Here is a 21821-nt window from a genome sequence, read left to right as displayed (position 1 = left end):
ACAGGGCTGTTAAAGATCCAGGAATCGTAAAAAAAAAAAAAAATCAATTCCTGTCCGGTCCGGGAGAGAAACTCATCACGCGTAAATGGGTAATGGACCGTAAAGAACCCTTTTATATTTGAAGTATTTCAATTAGATCCCCCAACCTCTTTACTGTATAAATTTAAACATGGTCCAAGTTCGGTATTGAAACGAAACAATACGCAATATTTGTCATAATTTGAATTGTGAGCGAAAAAATGTCCTGGTCCTGTTAGGGAACAGAATAGAACCCACCAGAATTTATGAGATCCTGGAACTTTAACAACCCTGCTCGCAAATGAACATTTATGACCACAACGCCTGGACTCGAACCTGGGACTGTCGTTGGTCCAAGCCCGCAAAGCGCTCGACCATCGAGTTGATTGGAACTTTTCGAAAGTGCCCCACCTCCCCGATGGCGCAGTGGTAACGTCGTCGCCTAAAAATCAAGGGGTCCCGGGTTCGATTCCCGGTGGATGCACATAGTGGTTCGGATCCCACTTTAAACTGTAGGTCCAGTCCCGATTAGCCTTACTGTGCATAAAGTGGTCTTAAAACAACACATCAATCCAAACAAATGTGCCGATGGTTGACGCGGAAAGACACTTCCGTCAGATAAGGATATGTACAGTTAGCATTCAATGATTACTGCCACAGAACCTTCCATGGCTGGTTCTTCAGTGGCCTTGACTTTGCCTCGTGTTATAGTTCAAGGTCCAGTGTGTTTTTAAGCCGCAGTAAGTTCACACTTTCTTCTTTACCCATCATTTCCCCATCGCATTCGACAGCGGTAAGTACATTAAATTACAATGTCATATATATTACGACCATGTAGCACTGAGTGTAAGGTTAACGTACGGCTGTTGCACATTGTTTGAATTTTTCTTGAGGTTCATTTTCAAAGTGACATGATGCCGTTTGATACAACCACAGTTTTGTCTGTTGTAACATTGGCCTTAAAATATAGTTACATTTGAGTTTTTTAATTATTTTTTACTTTAAATATACTTCATGCACAAATAGGCTAATCAGGACTGGACCTACAGTTTAAAGTGGAAGTCGAAGCGCTATGTGCTGCACTGGGTATCTACCACACCACTAAACATTCATGTTTCTACGTTCAGTGTTTGGGTTGTGCATTGTGTATTAAGATTAATTATAACACTTCGACTTGAAATGACCTCGTGTGAGCCCAGATTTGTATATAATTACATAATCTCTTCCTTTCTAAATGCATACCTTGACGAGGGAAATGTCAAGTAATTATATAACGGACATGATTTTGCATAAGTTTTAAGTTACATATTTTTACATATTTGCTAATTACTTTACGTGAAACAACATATTTCTATCTTGATCCTATTTCATATATTTTCGATCTCCGAAACATGATGAAGAAAATTTGTAGCTCATGTGATGTCATATTTTCTAATCATTGAGATGCATAGTGCTTAATCTTCAATTAATTATATTTGAATAAATGTCAATAACCAACATTTCTTTCCTTCGTAAAAGTTAAAAACATTTCAAACTTGAGACATTCTGTAACGTATCATCTTTTGTGTACAAGGGCACAATTTTCTTAACACTTTAACTGAAATAATCCATAATTTGTGTAACGCGATGTACAAATATCACATAAAGACTTATAATTTTAATTAATTGATTCATAGCAGTTTTTTTAGCTAAGCTTCCATTCCAGACAATACACTTTGATTTAATTGTGTCTCCCATGGGTCAAATGACACTGCGTTTTCATTCAATCTACCACCTGAAGTAACATTACTGTTCGGAGAAACGAATGGTCGTTCATAGGGCTGACGACAATTGGGACACAAATTTACTTCACTGCACAATCCTTGACTATTGTTCGAGGAATAAGGCAGATGCAGATGATGTAGACTTATTAGGAGATGATATAAATACAATTAAGAATAATGCTAAAATATTTTTCAAAACTTCTAAAGAGATAGGTTTGGAAGTTAACAAAGAGAAAACTAACTATATGCTTACAGGCCGAAACCAAGTGTTAGTTAATAATCAAAATCTAATTAATGATAACAACTCGTTTGAACCAGTTTACAAATCCAAATACTTAGGAGTAATATTAACAAATGAAAATTATATTAAAGAGGAAATAAAAAGTAGGCTTAATTCAGGAAATGCTTGTTACTTCTCTCTTCATAAACTTTTGTCTTCTCGTTTAATATCTAAGAAACTAAAAGTTAAAATATACAAAACAGTAATTTTGCCTGTAGTATTATATGGGTGTGACACTTGGTCCCTTACATTGAAAGAGGAACATAAATTGAGAGTATTTGAAAATAAGATCCTTAGGAAAATCTTTGGACCTAAAAGGTATGAGGAGACAGGTGAAGGTTACATAATTTAGAAGTACATAATTTGTATTCATGTCCAGATATCACTAGAATAATTAAATCAAGAAGACTTAGGTGGGCAGGCCATGTGGCACGAATTGGAGAAGAAAGAAGAGTTTACAGGATTTTTTTGGGAAACTTGATGGTAAGAGACCTGTAGGAAGATGGAGGGATAACGTTGAGATGGACCTAAAGGAAATCGGTAGGGATGGAAAAGAGTATATAGATCTTGTTCAAAATAGGGACAGATGGAAAGCCTGTATTGCTGCAGCCATGAACCTTCGGGTTTAAGAAGGCTAGAGAGTTAGTTAGTTAGTTAGTTATAAGGCAAACAAGCCATATTCGGATCTGAATTTGATCTCGTTTGTAGAAATCCTTGCCTTGTATTAGAACGTCTATATAGGGGTCATTCCATGTCAAATCATCCAGAATTTTGTGAAAATGTCACCCACCATCTCCGATTTTGATGAAATTCAGTATACTTATAGAACTTTTCATGCTGATTACAAAAATGACAACTTTTTTGAGATTGGTCAAGTGGTTCAGAAATTACGCGATTTTAAAAATCTCCCTGTACGCCACATGCGGCTCCACTTTGAATGACACGCATTAGGCTATAAATTATAGTATCTTCTCTCAGGTTTGCCGTAGAAACTTCAAGTTTGATTTCTTTTGCTCAGGATAGTGTAAGCTTTCATTTAAATAAGGTTTCTGATCAGTGTATCAATAATCATGTATTTTATGTATAGTTTCATGTATTTTTTTAGAAAAATAAATGACTAACTTCAAGAGCGAATTTCGTGCAATGCCCCCCCTTCAATTTCACCCAAATTTTATATACAGGTCATTTTTGTAATCAGCATGAAAAGTTCTATAAATATACTGAATTTCATCAAAATCGGAGATGGTGGGTGACATGGCCTGGATGATTTGACGTGGAATGACCCATAGAAGATTACCACCATAGACATTCTACTACAAGATGTTGCAGCTGCGGGTTAAGAATGGTTGACAAGATGGCGGAACTGGAAAGTCGTTTCCTCGATACCACCGGCGGCAGCACCCACGGGGAGAAAACAGAAGACGAAAGGTATGCGCAAGAACTCGCAGATTGCTTGGATTGACAAAACACTATCGTTTTCCGTACCATTCTCTTTCCGATACTTCTAGCTACGTTCAGGCAATATTCGCGGATAACAAATTATACGCGCAAACTGACAGAAAGTAGTTAGAAGTGGCGGAAATTGATTATAAGCAATGCTGTCGTCCAATCACAAACTTTTAGCATTAAAATTCATTTCTATCGCAAATAAAAGTATACGAAAATTATATGGAAAACAATCTATTATTCAAACTTCCTGAATTTGCACCATTACTTTGACCGTAAATATATAATTTCATTAAAAGGATTTTTAAAAACATTTTTCTTTTTAAGATGAGCAACTTTTTTTTCTTGGGTGGATAATAATTCCATACCCACAAGAATTGAGCATCCAAATCGTTTATAACTATGTCATTCACTTTAATTTATGCAAGTGATGATTTGGTAACTGAAACGAGATAAAATTGAAACATAACAGGAAACATTCTTGCTGCGATCATCATAATTTCATATTGTACAGGGTGTCCCACGAACGGCGCAACTGGGAATTAAGAGTGGCGTTACTTTGTAACTGAAACCTGTACATACATAAGTCATACACCAAATGTTAGCCCTGTCCAAGTAGATATTTTTAAACATAGAAACAACAAATGGGGTGCAGTGTTGTTCATGCAGTGTTGCCAAATGTAAGTGAAAGTGTAAATTTATTTTTCCACAAAGCATGGAAAATTGGATGTCAAACATTCGTACGGAAATTTGGACGTCAATTTCCACATTGGGTAGGTGGACTATTTCGCCATCTATAGTTCAGAGAAGAAAACCGATCGTTTTCGCGTATAGCCAATCCTGAAATGCCTCGTAAAGGCGTACCGCTCAAAATGGGTGTTTTAAAAAAAATATGAGGTACAGTGGCAACACTGTTGATGTTTGAAGGCAACAAAAGGTGTGTTTAGTGATGGTCTATGACATGAAAATACTGGAAACAGGAAAAAAGAAAATGAAAATTATGGTGAAAAAAGTGTTACTTACCTACTCCTGGCAACCATGCAATGCGCGTAACAGGCAGTGTAGCATGTTGAAAATGACAACCATTTTCCCTGAGGCATTCATCAACACGTTTTATCATGTTGGAAGCAACTTTATGCAAGGTTGATTGGTTTATATTGTTAATGGCTGTGCAAATGTTTATTTTTAGATCATCAAGTGTTCTTGGGTTATTAATGTAAACTGTTTGTTTCAAATAACCCCACAGAAAAAAATCTGGAGACGTCAGATCCGGGGAGCGACTGGGCCATAAGCTTTTGCTTATAATGTGGTCGCCAAAAAACGCTGCCAACATGTCTAAAGTTTCATTAGACGTGTGACATGTTGCGGAGTCTTGTTGAAACCAACAATCACGTTCATCACGTTCCAACAGAGAAATAAACTGTGTGATAAGGTCACGATAAACTATTCCGTCAACTGTTGTGTTGAAAAAGAATGGACCGATTATTTTTCTCCGCGAAATCGCGCACCACACACCGATCTTTTGTGGATGAAGTGATTGTTCATGTAACAAATGGGGATTGTTACTTGACCAGTGTCGATAATTTTGACTGTTGACATATCCATTTAAGTGTAACCATGCTTCATCCGTGAAAAAGCCTTATCCAAAATATTCACACCATTGTCTCTAATAAAATTTCTAAACCACTGGCAGTATCTTACACGTGCACCTTTGTCTGCTTCCTTCAGTTCTTGCACAGCCTGTACCTTATATGCACGTAGGTGCAATTGTTTTAACGCTCGGTGAGTTGTTGTTTTTGATACACCTGACTGTGCAGCAAGTTTACGAACAGATTTCCTGGGAGATTGTGATATTCTCTTCTCCACATCCTGCAGCACACCATGTGTCAAAACTGGTGGTTGTCTGTGGTAGGGTTTGTCATTAACTGATCCTGTTTCACGAAATCTGGAAACAAGTCGATATATCGTCGAATTTTCTGGAACACTGTTATTCGGATATTTCTCGCAAAACACAGTTTTTACACTAGCGTACGATTTTGAACAAAAATAATGTTCCACAATGAACACCCTTTCTTCCAAAGAGTACTTCATTTCACAGAACAATTCTAATCTTCCCCTACGAACAATGCGAAATGCACGGCTAAAACAGTTCTGAGTACACAACTGACTGATTCTTTTGTTCCCATTCGGTGGGCGCTCTTATCGCATTGCATGGTTGCCAGGAGTAGGTAAGTAACACTTTTTTCACCATAATTTTCATTTTCTTTTTTTCCTGTTTCCAGTATTTCTATGTCGTAGACCATCACTAAATACACCTTTTGTTGCCTTCAAACATCAACAGTGTTGCCACTGTACCTCATATTTTTTTTAAAACACCCATTTGGAGCGGTACGCCTTTACGAGGCATTTCAGGATTGGCTATACGCGAAAACGATCGGTTTTCTTCTCTGAACTATAGATGGCGAAATAGTCCACCTAGCCAATGTGGAAATTGACGTCCAAATTTCCGTACGAATGTTTGACATCCAATTTTCCATGCTTTGTGGAAAAAAAAATTTACACTTTCACTTACATTTGGCAACACTGCATGAACAACACTGCACCCCATTTGTTATTTCTATGTTTAAAAATATCTACTTGGACAGGGCTAACATTTGGTGTATGACTTATGTATGTACAGGTTTCGGTTACAAAGTAACGCCACTCTTAATTCCCAGTTGCGCCGTTCGTGGGACACCCTGTACAATGTTCAGCTAGAAAGAAAAAAATGCTGGAAATATTGATCGAAAATTTGCATGCACATGCACCCATATGATTGCGAGCATCTTTCTATGCACAACGGATTTGAAGGAAATAATTTTAAAGTTCACAACCATAGATGCCAATTGAAATAGCTATGTTATGACTTGTTCATCGCTGGCCCACAGACAAGATTAATTAAGCAAGTTTACGATTCCAGAACATTTTGAATGGTGATGAAGATGCAACTTAAAATGCTTGCAAGTCTGTGTTCGCAATCTTATTTTGTAAATCGCAAAAACTGATTGAGATATGACCTTAGGGCAGATGACAAGTGACACGATTGTGCCAAGTTCAACCATAGGATATTAATAGTCACAAGAATATATTTATCTCAATACAAATTGAGAATAAGCAACATGAGACTGTATATTCGTATACGCGTAATACCTCCCAGGACACGGGAAAACATTAAGATTTGCAGTAAATAGAAACAAAAACACAGAACTTACGTTTTAACATATGAATATGAATCTATTTATCTTGATCATGCAATTTATAAAGAACCAAAGTTATACATCATAACGAAACTCGCAAAAAAAATCACAGTAACAGCAAGCACAATCTTTCTCTCATGCACTTCCGTTAATCTCGTAACTTCCAGCACAAGATTCATATCTATTAGGTAGGATGGTGTACTTCAACAGTCTGTACATACGTCCGGGAAGGACATGTCACAAGGGGCTTTCATAATTATTTTTTGAATTTGAATTTTCAATTTAAAATTTTGGGTGCGTCAGCACTAAGGCTATTTTGAACCCGTCACATTATACGGGGTCCAGTCTCTTATCGTTACACATATAACTCTAACGTTGCAAAACTAAAATCATAAAATATTCTGACTTTCGTTAAAAGCTGAGGCTGTAAAGGAGCACTCAGCACAAATAATGACAAACCACAGGACAACACAAAATAAACAAAATTATACTGGCTATTGGGCCAGTCGCCAGAGCCTCGTTAGTCTGCAGTCCAGGGTGTACTACGTAGAAGTGAGGTTGACTATTGGGTGCACTACGTGAAAGGAGCACCCCTTACACCCCGCTTTCATAATTATGAAATATGCACTATATTAAGCCGGAGCTAATATTCAGCATGTGCAGTCAACTTCTCAGAAGGTCAAATTGATGTTTGCTTGCTTAAGCAATCCCGTAACTAGCAAAGCGAAAGTGTGGATGGATGAAAAATAATATTTCGTTGAAGCCATCGCAGTTATTGTAACACTAAATGTCACAAATAAATGCATTCTTAAGGTGAAAAGCTCGTTAATGTACCAATGGCTTCTAATCTATTGAAGGTGCAGATTTTCAACCTTTTGCCATTTAACACAATCATTCTGCCATTCCTATAGTATGCACCCGCTCATGTTTTTCAATTAACTCTCCAATATAGATGACAAAAAGGGGAAATAATATAAAATATATTTTGAAATTTAACGCACATTTTCACTGAATTCTAGAGAAAACTTCGTGCATATGAGGATCAATGTGATCTCCATTAAGCAATGCATGCTGCAAGATGTCTGGCGTTTTCCGGCCGTTCCCTGGACGAATGATGTGGTGCCAATATCGTTTCTTGGATTCACCTTGTGGTTACAGTTTTTGCTGATTCATATTTCACCATTATGAGCAATGTTACGTGATTATGAGCTCAACAATACTGTTTGCTTATGCTTCTGATTATCAACATTGTCCGTATCTTCACCATCATCAACTTATGTCCAGACATTTCTGACACAGCGTTCTAGCAACTTTTTTTGGTGACGGATATTCCACGTTATGGATTTGTCCGTTTTCAGCACATGCGTCTCTTAGTGTATTTTCAATTTCATGTTGGTTATAATCAGGGTGTATAAAATCATGAGTTTTTATTTAAAATATAATTTTTGTTGATTTTCTTATATCAATCAATTTCTTTAAAAAAACACGCTTAAGATTGCTTGTATGTCTTTTCGGCACCTTACACATAGATATATGTTTTTTATAGAAAGGCTTTTCTATTAAACGGTCCTGTAAAATATTTTAACAATTTGATTAAAGCAATTTAAAAATTATACATAAATAAACATTTTTCTATTTCTGTTACTGTACCTACTATGGAAATCTTTGTTCAGTGTGTTAATAAAACTATAATAATTTTCAGTAACTTTTCTTCCAGTGATGATAAACATTCTGGATTTGCTTTATAAGTGTAACTTAAAATATGAATTTAAATATGTTTATAATCTTTCTAGCTGAAGTTTGGATAATTTTTTTATGATAGTTCCAAAAATATCAGCTGCCATTTTTATTTATAGTTTAATGATAATGACATTAATTATAGTTTAACATGATTGATATTTTGTATACTGTTCTACACAAAATGTTTGCTATTTTTGCCTATAAAAATTATTGAATTTTAAATCAAGAGAAATGTGTTTACATTTTACTTTTCCCTTCGTATGAGGTTCACACCATCAGTACATGTATTTTTTCCCTTTGTTTTCCTTTCTTAGAGCCTAATCAACACCTAGCGTTATCGCCTTGTAATCAAGGGGTCCCGGGTTCGATACTCGGTGGAGGAACATAGTGATTCGGATCCCACTTTAAACTGTAGGTCAAGTCCCGATTAACCTTACTGTGCATAAAGTAGACTTAAAACCCCAAATGAACCAAGCAACCAACCTAATGAACAACATTAAATGATTACGAGATTAATGTCCTTTCACCAAAAGTGATTGTGATATCAACAAAATACGTATGCCCATTCTATAAATTATTTCTTTAAAATGATTTAAATCAGTATTATTTTTTTAAAAAAAATTAGCCGATTTAAGTCTTCATTTAAATCACGATTTAAATCAACCTGATTAAAATCAATCAACTTTAGTTCAAATACGTCACAACCAAATGCTATCTCATTAGAAGCAATTTAAAAAGAGAAAATATTAACATGAAAACTAATTGGAATGGTTATACATGCACACAAGGTGGTGGTGTCTGCACTAACCTGAGGTATAGTGTGACCAAAAGCAAATGAACCTGCGCAGAACCACGTGTCGTATGCGGTGCACTTGCGCGTGTACGGGTGTAGCAGAGTGGAGCCAGACGGCTCCGTTACTTTGTAACCCCATATTTTTGTACCATCAAAACCTCATTTGCCAAATTTTGTACTATTTTTGTACTACTCAAGAATGCTAAAAATAATTTTTGTACCACTCAATTTACCGTCGAAAAAAAATTTGGGGTTACAGAGTAACGTCTCAACCTCATCATCGGTTTCGGCAATGTTTTCCACATCAAAATATTGTACTATTTATGTACCATTTTGTACCACTATTTAAAAATTTTGTACCCATCAGAAACAGCCAGACAAAAGGCGGGAAAACTTTTACATTGCAACCATATATTTTTGTACCGTCTCGAGTTGCTTCGAAGAATATTATGCTATTTTTGTACTAATTTCTTTTAAATTAAACTTTATTAACACTACTTTGCAATAAGTGGATATCCGATTTTTATACCGTTCTTAGAAAACCCTCAAAATTTTGAAATTTGTATTTATTTCTTAGAGGCAGTAATTCACGGAAAAATATTGGACAAAATTTTATCGAATACGTGAGGTTTTTGTCTGCGTAATGTTTGAATAAAATGTCTAGAATGACTACTTTCCAATAAGCCTCTCCATTATTTTTGTACCGTTACGGAAAACCCGAAAATAATTTTCAATTTTTGGATTTTTCATATCAATGTACTAATTCATATGAATAAATGGACAAAATATTATTACAATGGTGAGTTTAGAGCTCCCCAATTTATCAATACAATTTTATAGACATGTACCTTATATCAAGTCCCTTTTCAAGTCTTCGCAAAGTCACGAAAAACCCGGGAAACATTTTATAAATTTCACATTCCTCTCAAAGACACGCATTTTACAACAAAATATGGACCAAATATTAACGAATATCTGAGGTTTATATCTGTTTATCGTTTTAAAAAATGCCCTAATTTCTATTACGCACCTTTCTGATTTTTGTACCTTCACTGAAAACCCGGGAAATATTTTTGAATTCTTACTTCTTCGCTGAGACACGAAGTTTACAACAAACTATAGACCAAGTAATATCAAGTGTGTGAGGTTTGTATATAAGTAATGTTTAAATTATATCTCCTATATTGTTACTTTCTATTAAGCCCGTTATCGATTTTTGTACCGTCACGGAAAACCCGGAAAATATTTTTGAATTCTTACTTCTTCGCTGAGACACGAAGTTTACAACAAACTATAGACCAAGTAATATCAAGTGAGTGAGGTTAGTATGTAAGTAATCTTTAAATTATATCTCCTATATCGTTACTTTCTATTAAACCCGTTATCGATTTTTGTACCGTCACGGAAAACCCGGGAAATATTTTTGAATTCTTACTTCTTCGCTGGGACACGAAGTTTACAAGACACTATAAACAAAGTAATATCAAGTGTGTGAGGTTTGTATATAGGAAATGTTTAAATTATATCTCCTATATTGTTACTTTCTATTAAGCCCGTTATCGATTTTTGTACCGTCACGGAAAACCCGGGAAATATTTTTGAATTCTTACTTCCTCGCTGAGACACGAAGTTTACAAGAAACTATAGACCTAGTAATTTCAAGTGTGTGAGGTTTGTATATAAGTAATGCTTAAATTAAATCTCCGATATTGTTACTTTCTTTTAAGCCCGTTATCGATTTTTGTACCGTCACGGAAAACCCGGAAAATATTTTTGAATTCTTACTTCTTCGCTGAGACACGAAGTTTACAACAAACTATAGACAAAGTAATATCAAGTGTGTGAGGTTTGTATATAGTAATGTTTAAATTATATCTCCTATATTGTTACATTCTATTAAGCCAGTTATCGATTTTTGTACCGTCACGGAAAACTCGGGAAATATTTTTGAATTCTTACTTCTTCGCTGAGACACGAAGTATACATGAAACTATAGACCAAGTAATATCAAGTGTGTGAGGTATGTATATAAGTAATGTTTAAATTATATCTCCTATATTGTTACTTTCTATTAAGCCCGTTATCGATTTTTGTACCGTCACGGAAAACCCGGGAAATATTTTTGAATTCTTACTTCTTCGCTGAGACACGAAGCTTACAAGAAACTATAGACGTAGTAATTTCAAGTGTGTGAGGTTTGTATATAAGTAATGTTTAAATATATCTCCTACATTGTTACTGTCTATTAAGCCCTTTATCGATTTTTGTACCGTCACGGAGAACCCGGAAAATATTTTTGAATTCCTACTTCTTCGCTGAGACACGAAGTTTACAAGAAACTATATACCAAATTATATCAAGCTTGTGAGGTTTGTATATAACTAATGTTTAAATTATATCTCCTATATTGTTACTTTCTATTACGCCCGCTATCGACTTTTGTACCGTCATGAAAAACCCGGGAAAAAGTTTTGATTTCTTACTTCTTCGCTGAGACACGAAGTTTACAACAAACTATAGACCAACTAATATCAAGTGTGTGAGGTTTGTATATAGTAATGTTTAAATTATATCTCCTATATTGTTACTTTCTATTAAACACGTTATCGATTTTTATACCGGCACGGAAAAACCGGGAAATATTTTTGAATTCTTACTTCTTCGCTGAGACTCGAAGTTTACAAGAAACTATAGACCAAGTAATATCAAGTGTGTCAGGTTTATATATAAGTAATGTTTAAATTATATCTCCTATATTGTGACTTTTTATTAAGCCCGTTATCGATTTTTGTACCGTCACGGATAACCCGGGAAATATTTTTGAATTCTTACTTCTTCGCTGAGACACGAAGTTTACAAGAAACTATATACCAAATAATATCAAGCGTGTGAGGTTTGTATATAACTAATGTTTAAATTATATCTCCTATATTGTTACTTACTATTACGCCCGCTATCGACTTTTGTACCGTCATAAAAAACCCGGGAAAAAGTTTTGATTTCTTACTTCTTCGCTGAGACACGAAGTTTACAACAAACTATACACCAACTAATATCAAGTGTATGAGGTTTGTATATAACTAATGCTTAAATTACATCTCCTATATTGTTACTTTCTATTAAGCCCGTTATCGATTTTTGTACAATCACGGGAAACCCGGAAAATATTTTTGAATTCTTACTTCTTCGCTGAGACACGAAGTATACAACAATCTATAGACCAAGTATTATCAAGAGTGTGAGGTTTGTATATAACTACTGTTTAAATTACATCTCCTATATTCTTACTTTCTATTAAGCCCGTTATCGAGTTTTGTACCGTCACGGAAAACCCGGTAAATATTTTTGAATTCTTACTTCTTTGCTGAGACAGGAAGTTTACAAGAAACTATATACCAAATAATATCAAGTGTGTGAGGTTTGTATATAAGTAATGTTTAAATTATATCTCCTATATTGTTACTTTCTATTAAGCCCTAATCGACTTTTGTATCGTCAAGGAAAACCCTTGAAATATTTCTGAAATCTTACTTCTTCGCTGAGACAGGAAGTTTACAAGAAACTATACACCAAATAATATCAAGTGTGTGAGGTTTGCATATAAGTAATGTTTAGATTATATATCCGATATTCTTACTTTCTATTAAGCCCCTTATCGATTTTTGTACCGTCACGGAAAACCCGGAAAATATTTTTGAATTATTACTTCTTCGCTGAGACGCGAAGTTTACAAGAAACTATAGACAAAGTAATATCAAGTGTGTGAGGTTTGTATATAGTAATGTTTAAATTATATCTCCTATATTGTTACATTCTATTAAGCCCGTTATCGAATTTTGTACCGTCACGGAAAACTCGGGAAATATTTTTGAATTCTTACTTCTTCGCTGAGACACGAAGTTTACATGAAACTATAGACGAAGTAATATCAAGCGTGTGAGGTTTGTATATAAGTAATGTTTAAATTATATCTCCTATATTGTTACTTTCTATTAAGCCCGTTATCGATTTTTGTACCGTCACGGAAAACCCAGGAAATATTTTTGAATTCTTACTTCTTCGCTGAGACACGAAGCTTACAAGAAACTATAGACCAAGTAATTTCAAGGGTGTGAGGTTTGTATATAAGTAAAGTTTAAATTATATCTCCTATATTGTTACTGTCTATTAAGCCCGTTATCGATTTTTGTACCGTCACGGAAAACCCGGGAAATATTTTTGAATTCTTACTTCTTCGCTGAGACACGAAGTTTACAAGAAACTATAGAACAAGAAATATCAAGTTTATAAGGTTTGTATATAAGTAATGACTAAATTATATCTCCTACATTGTTACTTTATATTAAGCACGTTTTTTATTTATGTACCGTCACGGAAAACCCGGGAAATATTTTTGAATTCTTACCTTTTCGCTGAGACACAAAATTCAAAGGATACCATTAACCAAATATTATGGAGTATGTGAGCTTTGTATCTACGTAATTTTCAATAAAATTTTCTTAGTGATTACTTTATATTAAGCCTGTTTTTTTTAATTTCTGCACCGCTACGCAAAACAAGGGAAAATTTTTGAATTTTTACTTCTTCGTTCCGACACGAAATTCACAAGAAACCATCGTACAAATATTATCGAATTTGTGAGGTTTGAATCTAAGTAATCTTTAAATAAAATATTCTTTCTGATTACTTCCATTAAGCCCGTTTTTTAATTTTGTAACGCTAAGAAAAACCGGGAAATATTTTTGAATTCTTACTTCTTCGTTGAGACAAGAATTTCACAAGAAACTATTGAACAAATATATCGAATGTGTTAGGCTTGTATCTAAGTAATCTTTACATAATATCTTCTATATGATTACTTTCTATCAAGCTTATTTTTGATTTTTGCATCGTCACGAAAAACCCTGAAAATATTTTTGAATTTTTACTTCCTCCCTGATATACGAAATTCGGAACAAACTATGGACCAAATACTATCGAATGTGTGAGGTTTCTATCTAAGTAATCTTTAAATCAAATATTCTATCTGATTTCTATCTTTTAAGCCCGTATGTTTTGTATCGGCACGGAAAACCCGGTAAATATTTCAGAATTATTACTTCTTCGTGTAGACACGTAATTCAACAACAAACTATCGACCAGATATTACTGAGTGTGTGAGGTTTGTACCTTGGTAATCCTTAAAAAGGATTTTCTATATGATTACTTTGTGTTAAGCCCATTTTGGATTTTGTCCGTCACGGAAGACCCGGGAAATAAACATTAATTCTTAGTTATTCGCTGAGACACGAAGTTCACAAGAAACTATAGACCAAGTATTATCAAGTGTGTGAGGCTTGTATATAACTAATGCTTAAATTACATCTCCTATATTGTTACTTTCTATTAAGCCCGTTATCGATTTTTGTACAATCACGGGAAACCCGGGAAATATTTTTGAATTCTTATTTCTTCGCTGTGACACGAAGTTTACAACAAACTATAGACCAAGTATTATCAAGAGTGTGAGGTTAGTATATAACTAATATTTAAATTACATCTCCTATATTGTTACTTTCTATTAAGCCCGTTATAGATTTTTGTACCGTCACGGAAAACCCGGGAAATATTTTTGAATTCTTACTTCTTCGCTGAGACACGAAGTTTACAAGAAACTATAGACCAAGTAATATCAAGTGTGTGAGGTTTATATATAAGTAATGTTTAAATTATATCTCCTATATTGTTACATTCTATTAAGCCCGATATCGATTTTTGTGCCGTCACGGAAAACCCGGGAAATATTTTTGAATTCCTACTTCTTCGCTGAGACAGGAAATTTAAAAGAAACTATAGACCAAGTAATTCAAAGTGTGTGAGGTTTGTAAATATGTAATCTTTAAATTATATCTCCTATATCGTTACTTTCTATTAAGCCCGTTATCGATTTTTGTACCGTCACGGAAATCCCGGGAAATATTTTTGAATTCTTACTTCTTCGCTGAGAATCGAAGTTTACAAGAAACTATAGACGTAGTAATTTCAAGTGTGTGAGGTTTGTATAAGAGTAATCCTTAAATTATATCTCCCATATTGTTACTTTCTATTAAGCCCGTTATCGATTTTTGTACCGTCACGGATAACCCGGGAAATATTTATGAATTCTTACTTCTTCGCTGAGACACGAAGTTTAGAAGAAACTATAGAACAAGTAATATTAAGCGTGTGAGGTTTGTATATAAGTAATGTTTAAAATATATCTCCTATATTGTTACATTCTATTACAGTAGTAGGAAAGTATATAGGGACAGCGCGAGAAAGTACGAACCCCCCTCAAGCAGATTTGGCTACACTTAAAACAGGCTCAACATGCCCATATGAGCTTTTTGCTCAAGTGTGGAATCTTGTCTAATCCAAGATTTTTGTAAAAATGCCCTCGGGAATTTCCTGAGAAAGTATGACCCCCCTCAGATTGATTTGTCTACACTTACAAAAGGCACTTCTGTGAGATTGTTGTCCATAAACCTGTCAAAAATATGCCCCTCTTGGCCCACACCTAAAACTACGCAAACGTATTAACACACACACACACACACCTACACCCACCCACACCCATCCACACATATTTACTTCCGGTCCACTTCCGGTCCACTTCCGGTTCACTTCCGGTCCACTTCCGGTTCACTTCCGGTCCACTTCCGGTCCACTTCCGGTTCACTTCCGGTCCACTTCCGGTCCACTTCCGGTCGACTTCCGGTCCACTTCCGGTCTACTTCCGGTCCACTTCCGGTTTAAGTTCAATTGGACACCAGGCTCATCTTGCATATCTAGTACTAAGACAATGCAATATGCAGAGACCCTCTAGAATTGCTCCGTGACTCTCTCATTTCTTACGTCATAAACATATGATTTTTCACCTATGAGAATGACACTGCAAATGGTGTCATCTGGTAAAGCCTCGTGGAATTCACAGATAATTTTAATGTTTGTCCTGTCATTATCCACAACTTGTTTCCTTTTTGAAGTGTTGATTACAAACATGGGTCTCTGTGTTTTGAATTCATCTGGTGTGTAATACATGTCAGTATTGCCAATAGTGACACGCTTGAAAGCCGAAAAAGCCTCATATAATTTAAGAAAATCATCCTTGGACATGTCTAAATTATAATTTTCTCTAGGAAATACCTCATTTCTGCCATTTTTAAGATATATGTTCTTGATGTTGCAGTTATCAAATCTACTTGAATTTTTTTCCTGATTATTGTGTCTTCCATTCTGAAACAATACCACCACAATATCCGGCATGTCATATTGTATACTGGAGAATGAATTTGTAGCATCAAACTCATAATAAGACCCAGATGCAGGCTTCTGTACACATTGATATGTGTAAAATTGCAGAGGAATCTGTGGATTTTTTATTATATCAGCTTTGTATTTAAGAGCATAACTGGCCTCATATTCAACAACTGGGATTCTTAACTCCATAGTCTGAATAAGGCACTTGCCTGCATCAGGTAAGGTATTAGGCAGAGCTTCTCCTGTAGGGTTTAATGTGCTGTACCTCATCAAAGCATTGTTATCATTGGCAGCTCTTCTAAATGTAATTCTTAACCCACCCTTCCACATAATGTCTTTGTAATCCGAGAAGAATCCTGGCAACAGGCGCATGGGGAACAGCACTGTGTGGCTCTTGGTTAATATCTTATCACCAGCCTCAAATCCACCTATTTTGTAGTAAGAAGCCTCGGTTTTGGATAATTTTAATGTGGCCAAAGCTGTGGAGGTAATGCCGGGATAATCCACTCTGTTTATAACAACACCATGCTTTCTGATCTCAATTTCAGAGAACAGATGTGGCACAAAATTGTCCACCAATCTTATGTTTGAATTTGCCGGATAATCTGTTCCATCGAGCTTTACAACATCAAATTTGATGTATAGATCTGCTCTGTGGGGGTGTATAAATCCATCCCCTACATCAAGATCAACCTCAATCTCTGTGTTGGGTTGATTTAAATTTGCAAATGTCCTCCTGTTTGGGGGGAATGATTGTAGCTCATAACTCTCAATATTTTCCATTGTATGTATTTTTATTTAAATGTTAATCTCTATGATTGCAGTTGTTGTGGCTCCAGCAAAATCAACTAATTCTTCTTTTTCATTAGTGACCATCAATTCAATGTAATCTATTCTATTATGGCACACAGGAAAATATAATGTTGGGGATGGATTGTAGATGATTGGCTCCATAAATTCGGAATTAGGTTTGAATGTTGCAATGATGCCGGTTTGTTTGTGAGTGCCTATGCCATTTGATTTGGTGATCATACCCTCAGCCACATTACAGTGAATATTCAGAGTCTCTATGGCTAAGAATTTAGGTATATTAATAGCAGTGTGTTTGATGGCTGCTTCAAGTTTTGTGTTGTTCTCAAAGCCTAACAGCTCTCCTATAGTACCCAGATCCACTGTTTCTGTAGCAGATACAATCTCTACTCTGTGAGTGACAGAATTTTGACTTAACACTATACCTCTGGGTAATTGAGCATTTAGAGTGGACAGATTATATTGCCCTGGAGTGATGACAATTTTTTGATCCCCTACTGCAATTTTGTTGTTGTGGTGCGTAATATTAGGGATCAAGTACATGCCATAAAATGCTCTGAGAGCTATTGTTTTGGGATACACTATGTCATCATGCAATTTGAGTTTCAATATTGAATTTTGGCTGGTGAGATGGAATACCCCCATGATGTTTCAGATACCACAAGGCCTTTTGAAAATTTTCAATTGATGGTTTATTTATTTGAGACATATATCCGAGAACAGATAAACACAAATGTCCGCAATTAACATTTTTGAAGTTTTGAACACGGGCATTATTGTAATAAAGATTAGCTGATTTTAGATATTTTACTAAATTTTCAGGTGGAACACCTCCAAATGAATCAAACACAAATGCCTCATTGTTTAAATATTTAAGATAACAAATCCAGTGAGTGCCCTGATTTTTGTACTCATCCAAATTAACAATGCCACACTCTTTGTTGAGTGGTTGTTCTGGTAAAGAATCAGACATGTACACACCCCTAAAATGTTTGATGCCCAGTGGCTTGATCAAAGCTTCAATATCTTGGTTTGTAAGCGGCTCTTGTTTTTTTTAAACTTACTCATGGCTCTCTTAACACCTTTGCCTTTTTTCTCCATGGCCAGGTTATGGCGCCTCTGCTCATCTAATTCTGCCCTATTTTTCTTGGCATCTATTACTGTTTTTGCTATGGCAGCTGATCCCCCAGCCAAGCTCCCAACAGCCCCGAGAGCAGCTAAGATGGCAGGGATAGTAAATATGAATCCCCCCACATGTGATTTTTTTCTTGATTGTTGTAATTTTTTTAATTGGGGGGTACTAAGCAACAATTTCATACCATGGCCCTTGGCAATACAAGAATTTTTTTTCTTGCGCTGCTTTTTGGTCAAAAGACTGTCAATAGTTTTAAGAGATTTAAGACCTGCATAAGGTATTTGATACATAACACCCTTGGCCTTCATTGTAGGTTTATTATATACATATTTACAACCCCCACCCCAGTTTTTGTTTGGTGCTCATAGCTATGGTGGTTCCCAATGCTGCTATTTTTTCACTCAAAGAAGCATCTTTGCTTACAAATCTGCCAAATGCAGCCTCTTCTAATTTCTTGTCTGCAACATGTCTCTTGTCAAGATCAGAATGTGTGTTGTATGCTATGTCATGGTCTCTACAAGCAGCATCTAGGGGATTTACACCAGGATCCCCTCTGTTTAATCTATGATCCAGTTTTGTGCCTGGACCACAATACTGATAGCCTGGAATGTGTAGTTCAAATGGCAACTTGTTTATAATGTCATTCACCAGGCCCCGACCCTCAGAAATATTCCAAAATTTGGGGGGTAGAGTATTAATAATTTTTATGAGATATCCAATCCCCTTAGGGTCATTCACTATAAAATTAGACAATTTGGTGCTTATCATGTCCATAATTCCAACCTTTTCATTGTAAAAATTGTGGTTGCCAGCATTTTCCTCCCCAGCTATCACCAGCAACCTATCTACAAGTTTCCTGACATCATCAACCCAGACAAATTCTTTAGGCAGGGTGTTGTATTGTTTGATTCCACTGCCAGTCTTGATCTGTGACCATATGGGCTTGATTAAATTATTGTATTTTGCCCCACTGCTTGACTTAACCCTTTTTTGTGTGGGATCATTGTTCTGGTATAGAGCATCTGATTTTATTAATATTTCTTTGTAATCCTCAAAATCTTGCTCTGTATAGCTGCCAGGCCTTTTCCTAGTCATCAGTTCCCACAACCCAGGTGTTCCGGTGTACTTAACAAAAGCACCTTTTCTCCAAGTCGAGATTCTGAATATACAATTATATCATCTCCCATAAATGTTACTCTGAAATTGCCAATTCTATGAATAATGCTGCCGTCAAGCTCTGTGTCAGCATATAAGCCAAACTCCTCATCTTTATTGTCTTTAGGTGTGGTTAAATATTTTTGAGCAAGAAGACCCAATTCAATAGGATCCTGAGTAGCTTCAATTCTTCTAGGAGCAACAGGACTAGGTGTATGAATACTGGAAAGTGGGGTGAATGGATAATCTAAAATGTTCCTTGCAGCTACAGGTACAAGCTCCGTGATCAAATCTTGATTTTGCTCTGTAACAGTTTTGATATTCTTACCTAAATTATTAATAGCATCAATTACAGGCTGTTCTGTTTGTTTGTGTTTTTCATAAATTCCACGGTTCTGTGATTTCCATCCCTTGAATCTTTTTACAAGATAATCTCTTAATTTAAGATCGTCAATGATTGGCCTTTTCATGGTTATTTATATATGTTTCAACGTCTAGAAAATCGTTGATTTTATTTCTGTATTTGCCGCTACTGGGTGTTCTTGTCATATCAATTGTGACAAACCCATAACTGTCCTGGTTCCAGCACTTTCTGCAAAATTTAGAAAAATCATTGTAGCTCAAGTCCCCACCTACATATTCATCATGTATGTGTTTGAGGTTGGTATGATCTTGATGAAACACACATATAAAATTGCTGTTGTCTCGGATCAGTTGCTTCGGTATTTTTGAAAAAGTCTGTGCCAGGTAGAAGCAATCAATGTTTTTGTGCCGCCCCTGTGTAAAGAAATTTCTAACCTTGTTTTGATTATCCAGTATAATGTCATCAAACACAACAACAGAATTATCGAGACATTCATGAAGTGGCTTAACATCTGGTTCAAAAGTGGCTATATCCAATCCATCATATAGCTTCATCAGCTGCTGATATTTTAATTGTTCCAAGCTCTTAGAGAAAACATACAAGTGCCTGTTTTTCCAGTCTAACCAGTTGGGTGCCAATAAAAAATTATCAACCATTAGTGTAGTTTTACCACAAGCAGATGGCCCAACAATAAGACATCTAATATTATCAGGCAGCAAGTTGCCATTTCTCTTATTCTGTTGTTCAGGTTCTGGCAGCCTTTTTATAACATCCCAGGTGCTCATATTATCACTTTGTTTGCATCGATCCAGCTGTTTTCCGGATGACCCAGCCATTTGACAAATAACTTGTTGCCTTTTCTGCGGATGATTTTTTCTATGAGATATGTGTCAGGCTGTTTAGTTTTGCTGAGTTCTTGTTCATAGAACCTGCCTTTGAGAATTTCTCCTCGGTGATCTTTTATTATATATGTGTTAAGGATCCCGGGTTTAACTTGAACCACTGTAAATAATTCTGTGCTCCAGTTTCTTGTAAAGCCTCTTCTGAATAAGTGCTTGTATTTGCTGATTCTTACTTGATCACCCACCCTGTATTTGGCCCTTCTTGTTGTTGGCTGGTATCTAGGATAATAAACAGTGCTGATCAATTTTTGCTCATCAGATGAAGTTACTTCAGAGGGTTTCATGTTGATTGTGGAATGGACAGAATTGTTATATTTATGTAGAAGTTCTGGAAGAATATTAAGCCATTTATAATTACCTTGAAGTGTAAATTGTTTATACATAAGATTTTTTAAGGTTCTGTTGAATCTCTCTACAATTGAGGCTTTGAGATCACTGTAACTCGAGTAATGTTTTATTGACTGGCTTTTAATAAATTGTTGGAACACTGAATTATAAAATTCTTTGCCATTATCTGTTTGCAAATAGCGCGGGGATCTTCCACTCTGATTGATGATTGTCCTGATGGCTTCTGTAACACATGTTCCAGTCTTGGATTTGAGTGGCACAGCCCAGGCAAATTTTGAAAATGTATCTATCACAGTGAGTAGATACTTGTAGCTCTTGTTGATTTTGTCTAAGTTTTTCAACTGTCCACTTGACAACTCAATCAAGTCGCTCTGCCATAAATCATCTATGCCTTTTGTGACTACTGGCAGTCTCTTAAAATTATGTCTGGCTTGTCTGTGTAATTCATCAACTATAATTTCTCTAGACATAATATGAAAACAGGAATATTGCAACTATGGGGTGTTCAGCAGCTGAGACTGCAGGATTTTCTAAATATAATTTGTCTCCTATT

General features: G+C 35.6%; 1 protein-coding gene across 1 annotated transcript in view; it reads left to right on the top strand.

The window, feature by feature from the left end:
• Positions 1 to 759: 759 nt before the first annotated feature.
• Positions 760 to 21821, top strand: part of LOC145979658 (uncharacterized) — a 94072-nt gene continuing 73010 nt past the window's right edge. Inside the window, exon 1 of the mRNA XM_083112623.1 lies at positions 760 to 811. The gene's annotated coding sequence lies outside the window, so the exon portion shown is untranslated. The remainder of the gene's footprint in view (positions 812 to 21821) is intronic.

Source organism: Lepisma saccharinum, chromosome 26, assembly GCF_977018435.1.
Source record: "Lepisma saccharinum chromosome 26, izLepSacc3.1, whole genome shotgun sequence".
In the NCBI taxonomy this organism is placed as follows: Eukaryota; Metazoa; Arthropoda; class Insecta; order Zygentoma; family Lepismatidae; genus Lepisma; species Lepisma saccharinum.
Note: the sequence above shows the minus strand (reverse complement) of the source record. Positions and strands in the feature narration are given on the sequence as shown.